Here is a 12,361-nt window from a genome sequence, read left to right as displayed (position 1 = left end):
AGTACGTGGCCTGATTGATGGCCGAGAGGTGTGTGGCCCAATAGTATTTCCGAATGTCCGGGAGCGCTATTGCCTCCGTCAAACCAGCCCAATGTGAGTTTCTGCAGGGAGATACGGGGCGCTCCGGACCAAAGTAGCTCCCTCAGCACGGTTTCAATAGCCTTGAAGTAAGACTGTGGGACCAAGTCTGGATGGTTTTGCAGAGCGTATAAAAATCTCGGCACCGCCATCATTTTAAAAAGTGACGCCCTTCCTAGCAAGGACAGTGGGAGCTTTCTCCAGGAGACATAATCCCTTTTGAACCACTGTAGTGGGGGCAGGAGGTTCCTGTCATACCTGGTGTCCCCTTCTTTAGAAACAAAGATACCCAGGTACTTAAACCCGTCTGTGGCCACCGTAATTGGGCAGTTCCGGGGAACCGCCGAGGGATCGCCATGGAGGACATACATCACTGACTTGCCCCAGTTAATACTGTATCCAGAGTTCCTGCCGAAACTAGTGAAGATGTCCATGGCCACCATTAGGGACCTACGAGGCCTTGTGAGGTAGAGGAGGATGTCGTCTGCCTAAAGCGATATCCAACCGTCGGTCCACCTGATCCCCTTCAAAGAGAGGTCCTGTCTGATCCAGGTCGCAAGTGGCTCTAGAGACAGCGCAAAGACTAAGGGCAAGAGGGGGCACCCCTGCCGTGTCCCTCTTTCTAGGGTGAAGACCTTGTTGTTAACTGTCACCTGTGCCAGGGGCTTAGAGTAGAGGAGACGCACCCATCTGATGAACTCAGGGCCAATGCCCAGTTTACGGAGGACAGCTATCATATATGGCCATTCTAGCGTGTCAAATGCCATAGCGGCATCAAGTGATACTACTACTGCATCTTCCCCGAGAGTGTGGCCACTGGTTACAGTTTCCATCCACTGGCCCCTCTGCTTTGGACCATAGGTGAGCGTGGCGCCCCAGACCCACACTATCATAGCAGACAGCACGGCACTGCCACTAGAGCAGGTGAGGCAACTGTGGCTGAGGTTCAGCACATACGTTTACATCATGACTAGTGCTGAGTACACTACTGCTTGGACAGGTCTTCTGTCCTTTGATATTCCCATGTTAGAATTTATGGCACATGTGAAATGCATGAGAGTGTTTGTACATGTCTTTCTGACCACGGCACTGGCAGAGCCAATTAGCCAAAGAACCACCAACCACAGATCCAAATGCACTACTCATTCACAGAGGGGAACATTGTATGTATAGTGGTACTTATCCTGCACTGCAATTTACAGCATATGCAACAGATCAGAGTGGCAACTTAAAAAAATAGATGCCCTGACGTGCATTTTGTTCTTTTCGAATGTAGAAGTTGCGCAACAATGAACATTAAGGGAATACTGCGTTGACTGCCACTGGCAACTTTATTTGTTTTCTGACTCTTACCCAGCCCACCTGTAAACTACCCCATTTCCCTGTAGGGCAGCAGTCTGCGCACTCTGCGCCAGTATGGGTTTCCAGTGCTGCTATTTTCCTGATAAATACGTGCTGGGAATTACGGTCTCCTGAGTGAAAGGAAGTGAAGTTAAAAATAAGTCGCTACTTGCGGTCATTGCAGAAGAGTGAATCATTGGAAGGCCTTGTTATAGCTCTTGGGACATCTGTTTATTTATGTTGTGTAATTAGATAAAGGGAAATCCCTTGGAAAGTTGTGTGGTTGAGTGTGTTATGGTTAGGACTCCCGGTTTTATGGTATTTATTTCTTGTCCATTTCCATCTGTATTTATCCATATTAACTTTTTAGCCATTTTATCTGTATTTATCCATCTTTATTTTGTGTTTTGCGTATAAATAAAGTTGTAAAACTGTACATTTTCATATCTATTTAACAGATAGACGTGCACTCATACATTGATGTCTGTCATGATTTAGCTATTTAAGCTACCATATATTACATAACAATACAGCCACTGATAACTACTAGCATTATACCATAAATGCATGTTGACATATGCCATTATTTAAAGAAATGTAATCCTTTTTTTATAAGTTCCCATGTTGTCCATCTGCTCAGCTGCAGGCCTCTAATTCATAAAAGACAGCACAGAGTCACTTAAAAGAACCAACATTTTCTGTATTTATCCACTTTTAAAAATAAACGCAGACAGAAAACACATTGTTTTCTGTCTGTATTCATCTGTAAAAAATCTGTCAAAACAAAAACAGGGAGCCTTAGTTATTATGTGCCCTCATGTACATGTGTTCCATCTTTCTTTGCGTGTGACTCTATGATTATGCAAATCAGTGTTTATATATGTCTCTGAGATATGTGTCTGTATGTAGAAATTATATCTGAGTGCACTGGTAGTCCTTTAAATCTGTGTGCAACGCCAGTTCATTTGTTCAGAGGCTTACAAAACTCATCCTGAGTTGATGGTGTTTATGAAAACGTTGAGAACGTCACTCTCCTTATTGGATTTGAAATACCACTTTAATCTGTAGTACTTGAATGCTCGTTCGGAGCTTCCGTGCTATACATGGTTACGGCTGATGGTAACGTCTATACTAATTGTCTGGCTGTGTTAAATACTGTCGACAAAATGATACAAGGAGGAAATCTTCTTGTAAATAGGTGCGCAATTTTAAACACGAACCACACAAGGATTCTTCACATTAGTAATTTATTTTCTGTTGATTCGTAATCCTTCATTATATATTTCTGTATTGTTCCAATTTTCATAGATTATTTCATTTCATAATCATTGAATTCATACATCATATTATGATTTAATTATTTGCTTATCCACACCCAATGCATTTCGGGTCATAAAACAAATTGACCCTTCGTCAGGGGTCTGAAACGAACTAGAAAACAGGACCATTAAGTTCAATACCCTATTGATAACAAACGAGCTTCACGAGCGCAGCTGCTTTAACATGACAATTTTACATCAAATGATATACGGGTTGAAATGAAACACAACGGTCTCTACGCGCAGTGTACATCTTAACACTTACATGCGGATCAGCCGATCTCTAGCCTGGTAGTAACGAACTCCAAAGCTGGTTTGTTTCAGCGCGCCAAATTCTACTTCCTGACTCTACTAACCTCTCGGCACACGTGACCGGCGAAACAGCCAATCACAATGGTTTGGCTTCAAGTGACAGTGTCATGTGACGGAGGAAATACGCTCGCTGTTTGGTGTCAGGCCCATTTGTGTCAATAACAACATATAATCAAAAAAATAGTACAATTTAAAAATATGAAAAAACCTACAGGAATAAACATTTATGACTATGTCACTATTTACACGAGCAGTTTGAAAATACATAATGTCTACAGATTGTTACATATTGTGTGAGACCTAATGTTCCTTAAACTCATGATGACACTCAAGTGGTCTATCATAAGAAACATGAATGCTCAATACGATCATTAAGCCCTATCGGATGGGCAGAATTGAATTTTTTGATCCAAAAGAATTCATTCCTCAATCTTTGTTTTGTTGGATCCTGGTCTTGACGTGTGGTGAGCTTTTCCAGAACGAGAAATCTGAGTTGGGAAATCTGATGGTTGCATTCCATCCAATGAGTAGCAATTGTTGATTTTGGATTTTTTAAACGAATGTTACTTTTGTGTTCCGTTCTGCGTATCTTTACTTTTCTTTCGGTCTGGCCTACATAAACTTTGCCACATGGACACTTAATCATGTAGATGCAGTTTGTTGTGTCACATGTACTTGTGCGTTTAAGTTGGATTGGAAACCCCTTAGTGGGATGTGTAATTGTAAGACTCTCAATCACATTTCCACAATGTGTGCAATTGTGGCATTTAAGCATTCCTCGATGTTGTGTGACACTCTCTTTGGTAGTGTTCAATATTTCTTTGATATTTCTTGACCGTTGAAAAGCGTATGTAACTCTCTCATTGTATAATCCCGTAAGATCAGGTTCTAACTGGATGAGTTTCCAATGTTTTTAATGATTGCTCTGATTCTGGAAGCATCGCTCGAATATTTCATGATACATACAGTTTTTTTGTCTGATGATTTACTTTGCTCTTCTAACCATTTCTCTCGAGATTGATTTTCTACGGTTTTAAGAGCCACATCTAGCACATCTTTGGGATAACCTCTTGAATGGTATTTCTCAATTTGGGTTTCTAATGCACTTTTGAGATCTTCTTCATTGGAGGTAATGCGTTTAATCCTGATGAATTGAGATGTGGGAAGATGTTTCTTCAGTGAGTCAGGATGGAAACTTTGAAACAATAATGCTGAATTTTTATCTGTAGGTTTAATGTGCACTCTGGTGGTAATTATATTCTCATGAATATTTACTTGTACATCTAGAAATGATATTGACTTTGCATCGATAGTGTGGGTGAATTGAATCCGTGGATTGCGAGTGTTCAACTTTGCAATGTTCTGTTCCAGTTGTTGAAAGGTCCCTTTCCATATTAGGAATAGGTCGTCGATGTACCTTTTGTACGTTATCAAACCTTCAGTCCATTCAGTGTTTTCCAATATGTAGTCTGTCTCGAATTTATTCATGAAGATATTAGCATATGAGGGGGCACCCCCAAATCCCATGGATGTCCCACTGCTTTGATTGTAAAATTTGCCATCCCATTCAAAGTAACTGCTATACAAAGAGAATTGCATTAGTTGTAAGATCAAAATTTTTTGGTGGTCTTCCAGAGAGCTTTTTAATAAGATCCATTCAAGTGCTTCAATCCCCTCGTTGTGGGGGATTGATGTATACAATGCTGTAACATCGATAGTGCAAAGCAAATATGACTGATCTTTCTCCAATTGAATTTTCTCCAAGAGTTTCAAAAATGCCGTAGTGTCTTTTAAGTATGTGCTGCAGCCTTGTACAATAGGTTGCAAAAATGTATCGATGAACATACCAATGGGTTCTGAAATAGATCCACACGCCGAGACGATGGGCCTGAATGGGGGATTGGTTAAGCTTTTATGAATTTTTGGCATCATATAAAGTTTTGGTCTTCTCGGATATTTAGTGTCAAAGAACAGTTTAGTTTTTTCACAAATCCAGTTCATTTCGAACGCATGCTGAATGATCTTGTTCAACATTGTCTGGTATTCAATTGTGGGATCCATATCCAAAGGTAGATAAATATCTTTATTCTTGACATGATCATTCACATTTTGTATGTAAAATTCAGTGTCCATTACCACTAGGGCTCCTCCCTTGTCAGCTTTTTGAAATGTTAATTTGGGATCATGACTTAAATTTTTCAATGTATTCCATTCACTGGCCGATAAGTTACTTTTTTTAGGTTTCACAAACTTAATAGATTGTATTTCTGAGAGTACTGAACGTTCAAACGCTTCTATGGTTTTGTGTGTGAACGGTGCACAGAATGTGCTCTTGGGTTTAAAGTCTTTGTCCCACGATGTTGCTGGTGAAGTTTGTGGTGTGTCTTTAAAGAAATATCTTAAACGCAATGTTCTGAAAAATTTGAATAAAGCAATGTCCGTCTTAGATCAATATGTAGGCACAAATGTCATCCCTTTGTTCAAAACTTTGGTTTCCATTGTGGTAAGATTTTTAGAAGAAATATTCACAATTAAGTCATTTTTACCATCTGGCTCCTGGTTCTTTCTGCTATACTTCGATCTGTATCTGCCACCTCTCCTGGTTGTTCTATTAATGGTGGGGCATTGGCCGCCGGGCTTATCTCTAAAAAAGCCTCTGTGTTGGATGTGGTTGTTGTCGGTTTGCTTATTGATTCTTTGGTTTTGCTGATAGGTGCCCTAGATTGAGATATCTCTGAATCTGATACCACGCTTTCCTGTGATGAAGTTATATTAGTAGTTTTTTTGGTCTGTTTCTGATTTGGTTTCTGTTGCCATTGTTTTTGAGTGTAAATTTCAGCCCACGTGTACACTTCCTCTAGCTTGTAATCCAAAGTGTCTCTGCGGTATTTTCTCACTTTTCTGTCATTTACCTCTTTGGCATATTTTTCCAGTTTCAAATTGATGTCTTCAAGTGTTTTTTGTAAATCAGGTATTTTATTAATCTCTGTTTGTAAAGTTTTGATATCTTCTTCCAATTCGGTTAATACCTTGGATAGTTCTTCAACAATCAATAGAATAAGATCTAAAGAGCATTTATTGAGGATCTGGTACCAATGATCGATGAACTTTTTACTGTTTTTACATAACATGGGTTTAAGGGCTATTCTGAGGCCTCTAGGTATTCGTTGATTTTTATGATAATGGATTAAAGTGGTGGCATGCATCCTTTGATTGATTTCTTTGCGACTCATGTATTCAAATTGTCGTAGTAATTGTGCTGTGGTAGTTTTTTGTGGGGTGAACTGTCTGGTCTCCTGTATCAAATCGTATATCTTCGAAGCTGCTTCAGGTGTAAAACCTAATGTCTCTGCTTTGTTAGTAGTTAGTAGTGCTATATCATCAAGCTGCATGGTTTTCACAGTTGGTGCAGTCAGGGATAGAGGGACTATGCTTAGTGAAACTGATACAGTGATATCCCTTTGCACTCAAGTATCACACTCAAACAATAGTTTTTTACTTTCCGGTTGGCGCAACCTATGCCACACGGCGTCCTTCCGTGTCTTAATACAAATCGACAAAATGATACAAGGAGGAAATCTTCTTGTAAATAGGTGCGCAATTTTAAACACGAACCACACAAGGATTCTTCACATTAGTAATTTATTTTCTGTTGATTCGTAATCCTTCATTATATATTTCTGTATTGTTCCAATTTTCATAGATTATTTCATTTCATAATCATTGAATTCATACATCATATTATGATTTAATTATTTGCTTATCCACACCCAATGCATTTCGGGTCATAAAACAAATTGACCCTTCGTCAGGGGTCTGAAACGAAATAGAAAACAGGACCATTAAGTTCAATCCCCTATTGATAACGAAAAACAATCTCAAAAATATACATTGACATTCTCAAATGAATTAGCACATCGTAGTTAAAATGGTCATCACGTCATATCTAACTGAGTGCCTGCAGTGGATTGACCGAAGCTTGTCAATCTCTAAGGGTACGTGAAATGTAGCCAAATATTATTCAACAAACGAGCTTTACGAGCGCAGCTGCTTTAACATGACAATTTTACATCCAATGATATACGGGTTGAAATGAAACACAACGGTCTCTACGCGCAGTGTACATCTTAACACTTACATGCGGATCAGCCGATCTCTAGCCTGGTAGTAACGAACTCCAAAGCTGGTTTGTTTCAGCGTTGGAGAGTGGCAGTGAGGGGATCCTTGGAGAAGAAGGTCATAGGGGGCGCCAACAAAGATTGCCGCATCGGGCGCCATCAATGCTAAAGCCGGCCCTGAGACTACATGTCTGGGAATGGCAAAAAATTAAGAAATTAAAGCCCCTGACAATTCCCTATATTGTCCACTTTGATAACTGGTAGAGTTTCACAAATTACATGGAAGAACAGTTAAATATTATGGTGCAGAATGGTACAATTAATTCCTCAAATTGTTCGAGTCCTGGCAGATGGCTGTTGTAGCCAAAGGACATTAATGGTTGCCGCACTTGTTTTCTTAGTTCTCACACCCGTTTTCCACTCAAACAGACTTGGTCCCCAATATGCTAGTTAACACATTCTGGCATTATTATTTTTTTTATTTAAAATTCATTTTATTAACGTTGCAGAGAACAGTGGTGATCGTCACATTTAAACAATACCATACAAACAGTTGTACCTCCAGAAATCAGAGCATGTTGGCAATATGCATTTCAGAATACTCATTGCAGTTCATTATTTAAACATTCTACAATGCGAGCGGTTCGTCAATTGGGGTACTTTGGGGGGGTTCACATATCTGGCCCCTCTATTCATTCCATGCAGACCATATTGCAGACCATTTTCGGGGGCATTCCCTGGCTACATAGACTGTCTTCTCCTGGAGCATGCACCAATCCATGTCCTTTTTCCATGCTCCCAGTTTCGGCGGCCCCTCTTCCCCCCATAGCCAAGCTATATTTCTCTTTGCGATTGTAAATCCCAGTGTGGCGCAGATCCTCCCACGGGACGGCAGATCTGTGGGCTCCCAAATGGTCAGGATACACCTCTTTGCCTCAACTCTTAGCTCCACCTCCCACACTTCTTGCATGCACCTATGTATCCGGCGCCAATAAGGCTGAAGCACTGGACAATCCCACAGTATATAGAAAAACGTCCCCCTTCCTCCACATCCCCTCCTCCAGAGCCCGTCCTCACTGCGGCCCATCAATTGCAATCTAGTCCCCAAGATGTAGACTCGTGAAGAATTTTAAGCTGAATAAGCCTAACTCTGGCCGATATGGCCACTTCCTTAGGGGACGCTAGAGCACTCCGCCACTCCTCCTCATCTATTTCCAACCCTTCTGCCTCCCACTTCCCTTTAAGGGGTTGCAATATGTCCGGGGAGTTATTCAAAATCTTTTTATATGTGACTGAAAGGGCATGCTCGGATAGGTGGCCGTCCAGCAGTCTGTCCTCCATGGGGGACGAGTCCGGGGGCATAGTTTCTGGCGGAATGTTGGATTGCAGGGAATGCCTGACCTGCAGGTATCTGAAATATTCTGTTTGAGCAAGCTTGTGTGTATCTTGGAGTGAGGCAAAGGACACAACTCCTTCGGATCCCCATAGGTCTCTGATGTGGGAGATCCCAATTAAATCCCAATTACGGAACCCTTTGGTTCGGTTCATGGTGCCCAATCGTTGTGAAACCCATAGCAGGGTAGCCATAGTTAGAGTGTCAGCCCATCCCAATTGACGTTGCACTGAGTGCCATATTTGGACTGAGTTTTTGGTTGGTCCAGTTAGCTGGTACCTGCCAGGTTTAGAATACAGGGCTGCTTCAAGGTTCCCGTCCGGCAAGAGCCACCTGTCCATTCCATACCCCGGGGTCATTGCCATCACAGTACGTGGCCTGATTGATGGCCGAGAGGTGTGCGGCCCAATAGTATTTCCGAATGTCCGGGAGCGCTATTGCCTCCGTCAAACCAGCCCAATGTGAGTTTCTGCAGGGAGATACGGGGCGCTCCGGACCAAAGTAGCTCCCTCAGCGCGGTTTCAATAGCCTTGAAGTAAGACTGTGGGACCAAGTCTGGATGGTTTTGCAGAGCGTATAAAAATCTCGGCAACGCCATCATTTTAAAAAGTGACGCCCTTCCTAGCAAGGACACTGGGAGCTTTCTCCAGGAGACAGAATCCCTTTTGAACTGCTGTAGTGGGGGCAGGAGGTTCCTGTCATACCTGGTGGCCCCTTCTTTAGAAACAAAGATATTCAGGTACTTAAACCCGTCTGTGGCCACCGTAATTGGGCAGTTCCGGGGAACCGCCGGGGGATCGCCATGGAGGACATACATCACTGACTTGCCCCAGTTAATACTGTATCCAGAGTTCCTGCCGAAACTAGTGAAGATGTCCATGGCCACCATTAGGGACTTACGAGGCCTTGTGAGATAGAGGAGGATGTCGTCCGCCTAAAGCGATATCCAACCGTCGGTCCACCTGATCCCCTTCAAAGAGAGGTCCTGTCTGATCTAGGTCGCAAGTGGCTCTAGAGACAGCACAAAGAGTAAGGGCGAGAGGGGGCAACCTTGCCGTGTCCCTCTTTCTAGGGTGAAGACCTTGTTGTTAACCGTCACCTGTGCCAGGGGCTTAGAGTAGAGGAGACGCACCCATCTGATGAACTCAGGGCCAATGCCCAGTTTACGGAGGACAGCTATCATATATGGCCATTCTAGCGTGTCAAATGCCATAGCGGCATCAAGTGATGCTACTACTGCATCTTCCCCGAGAGTGTGGCTACGCCCCAGCACCCCATGGAGACGGCGGAGATTGAGCGCCGTATTGCGATGGGGCATAAAGCCCGACTGGTTTGAGCCTATTGGCCAGTACCTTGGCCAGGATTTTGGGCTCCGCGTTTAGTAAGGATATAGGCCTATAAGAGGCACATGAGTCTCTTGGCTTGCCATCTTTGGGGATGGCCACAATGGTGGCTATGCGCTGATCACGCGGCAATGTACCCCTCTCCCTGCTTTCCTCAAACATTTGCTTCAAAAAAGTGCTGAGGCCGCCCGGTTGGAGCTTATAAAGCTCGATAGGTAGCCCGTTGGGCCCAATGGCTTTACCCGGATGAAGATCACGAATAGCTCGACCCAGCTCCTCAACCGTGAGTGGCGCCTCGAGAGTATCACGTTCTGCCTCCGTAAGGGTAGGAAGATGGATGTTGGTGAGCAGGTCAACGGAGTCCTCCTCAGGCAGGTCGGACCCCTACAGTAGACTTTTCGGTAGTGCCGCTCAAACTCCCTCACTATCTCACCGGACTCTGTGATAGCAGCCCCTGACTCAGTCTTAAGCTCTGCGACCACCTTCTGCAATTTCTGCTTTTTATCCAGCCACGCTATGAGCCTGCCTGCCTTGTCTCCCTGGTTGTAGATTCTACCCTCCCTATCTCTAAGTACGTGTTTAGCAGCATCTGTGGCCAGTGCCCGATATTCCGCCCTCTTAAGTTGCAGCTGGTGAGGTGCTTCTGGAGTGCTCTTGGCGAGTGCCGCAGCTTCCAAGTACTGGAGATCCTTCTCCAGAGTGACCATTTGTGCCTCCCTTTCTCTGCGGCGGCCCGCAATCACCAAGAGGGCCTCCCCTCTAAGCACTGTCTTGAAAGCCTCCCACAGCACTACCGAGGAGTCGACCGTGCCGTCATTGTCCTCGAAGTAGCGAGCAATCGCCAGAGTTAGTTTCTTTCTTGTGTCTTCATTCCGGAGATACCAGGCGTTAATCGGCGTTGTGATCCCCTCCCTCCTTTCCCCTATCGTGAGATGCTCCATTAGTGGGGAGTGGTCCGAAATGCCTCTTGCCAAGTGTGTGGCTGCCTGCACATTGGTGCCCTGATAAATAGGTGCCAACATGTCATCTATGCGGGAGAAGGTACGATGAGGGCCTGAAAAGAAGGTGTACTGGTTGTCTGTTGGGTGTTTGAATCGCCATATGTCAGTGAGACCAAATGTCTCGGTGAGGTCAACTAACCACATATGGCCCGGTGGTATGTCTCTGGGGGGTGTCTGTCGAGGTGCCCTGAGATTACTGCATTGAAATCTCCTCCAACTAGAAGCTGCCCTTCCGGAAGGGATAAAAGCAGTTTCCCCAAGTCCTGATACGATTGAGTTTGAAGCCCAGGTGGGATGTAGCTAGTGACAAGATTAACTCTGTGGCCTTCCCATCTGCCCGAAATAGCAGCATTGCGGCCCAGAGGGTCAGAATCTGTGCGGTCTATGACCAGTGGGAAGTTGCGAGGTGTCATTATGCCCACCCCTCGGGACCCTGAGGTAAATCCGGCATGGATCGCAAGTGAGTACCCGATCTGTTCAGTGCATGGCATGAATTACCCAGTAGGTGGGTCTCCTGGAGGAGCACCACGTCCGGCAAGTGACGTTTGACAAATTGCAGCACTATGGTTCTCTTGAGCTTATCCCCCAGCCCGTTGACGTTCCAGCTCATAATCTTGAGGCTTTTATCCCACCTCATAGTAGCGCTCACTACTAACTGCAATGAAAGCCCCAATGTTCCTGGTACAACACACCCTGATATTAGCAAAAATCTGTTGTGACAACACCAAACATTTCCCAATCCCTCCTCCCAACCCACACCTCTCAAGTCCATCCCCCCAACTCCCCCGCCTTCCCCCACCCCTGACCCCTCCATTGTGCCCTCAACAATCCCCAAACAGGCAAGCCCCCCCTCCCCAATGACCCCCCCACCCTGCTACCCTGCACCGTAGGCTTTGAACTACCCACATCCCCAATTAGCAGAGCGCCTTTCGCCCAGGCCCCACCCGGGAGTGAGGAAACCTCCCCCTCCCGCTAGAACTCTGAAAGGGAAGAGTGCACCGGCCCCAGCTCCAGCCGCCACCTACGCCTGTCCCCTTCAGTACCTAATATAGCTGTACCCAAGAGTACACTCTCATCATGTTAATACCTTCCTCCAGCTGTTCGTGCCTCACCTCTAGTGTTACGGCATGTGGGCCCCCCAACCCTCTCTCTTAGTTCAGGAGTGCCTTATGTTGCCTCCCCACAGTGTCAAATTTAAAGGCCGTTGCTGCACTATTTGTGGTGGGGGAAACCCCCCGCCCCCCACTGCCAACACCCAATTAGGAGCAGCACAGTCTCAATAGTGCCATACAGTATACGTTACAGTTTGTAAGGGCCGCTTCCGCCTCCTCCGCCGCTGAGCCAGTGTTAACGTCCGAGGGAGTCCCATTTGGGGCTAGCTGATCTCGACCGCCAGGAGCGTTGACTCTGGACATCATTGTCCGACCTCCCGGCTGTGGATCCCGGCGAGGCGGCC

This window comes from Lissotriton helveticus, chromosome 6, assembly GCF_964261635.1.
Source record: "Lissotriton helveticus chromosome 6, aLisHel1.1, whole genome shotgun sequence".
Classification (NCBI taxonomy): domain Eukaryota; kingdom Metazoa; phylum Chordata; class Amphibia; order Caudata; family Salamandridae; genus Lissotriton; species Lissotriton helveticus.
This window is presented reverse-complemented; position numbering follows the sequence as displayed.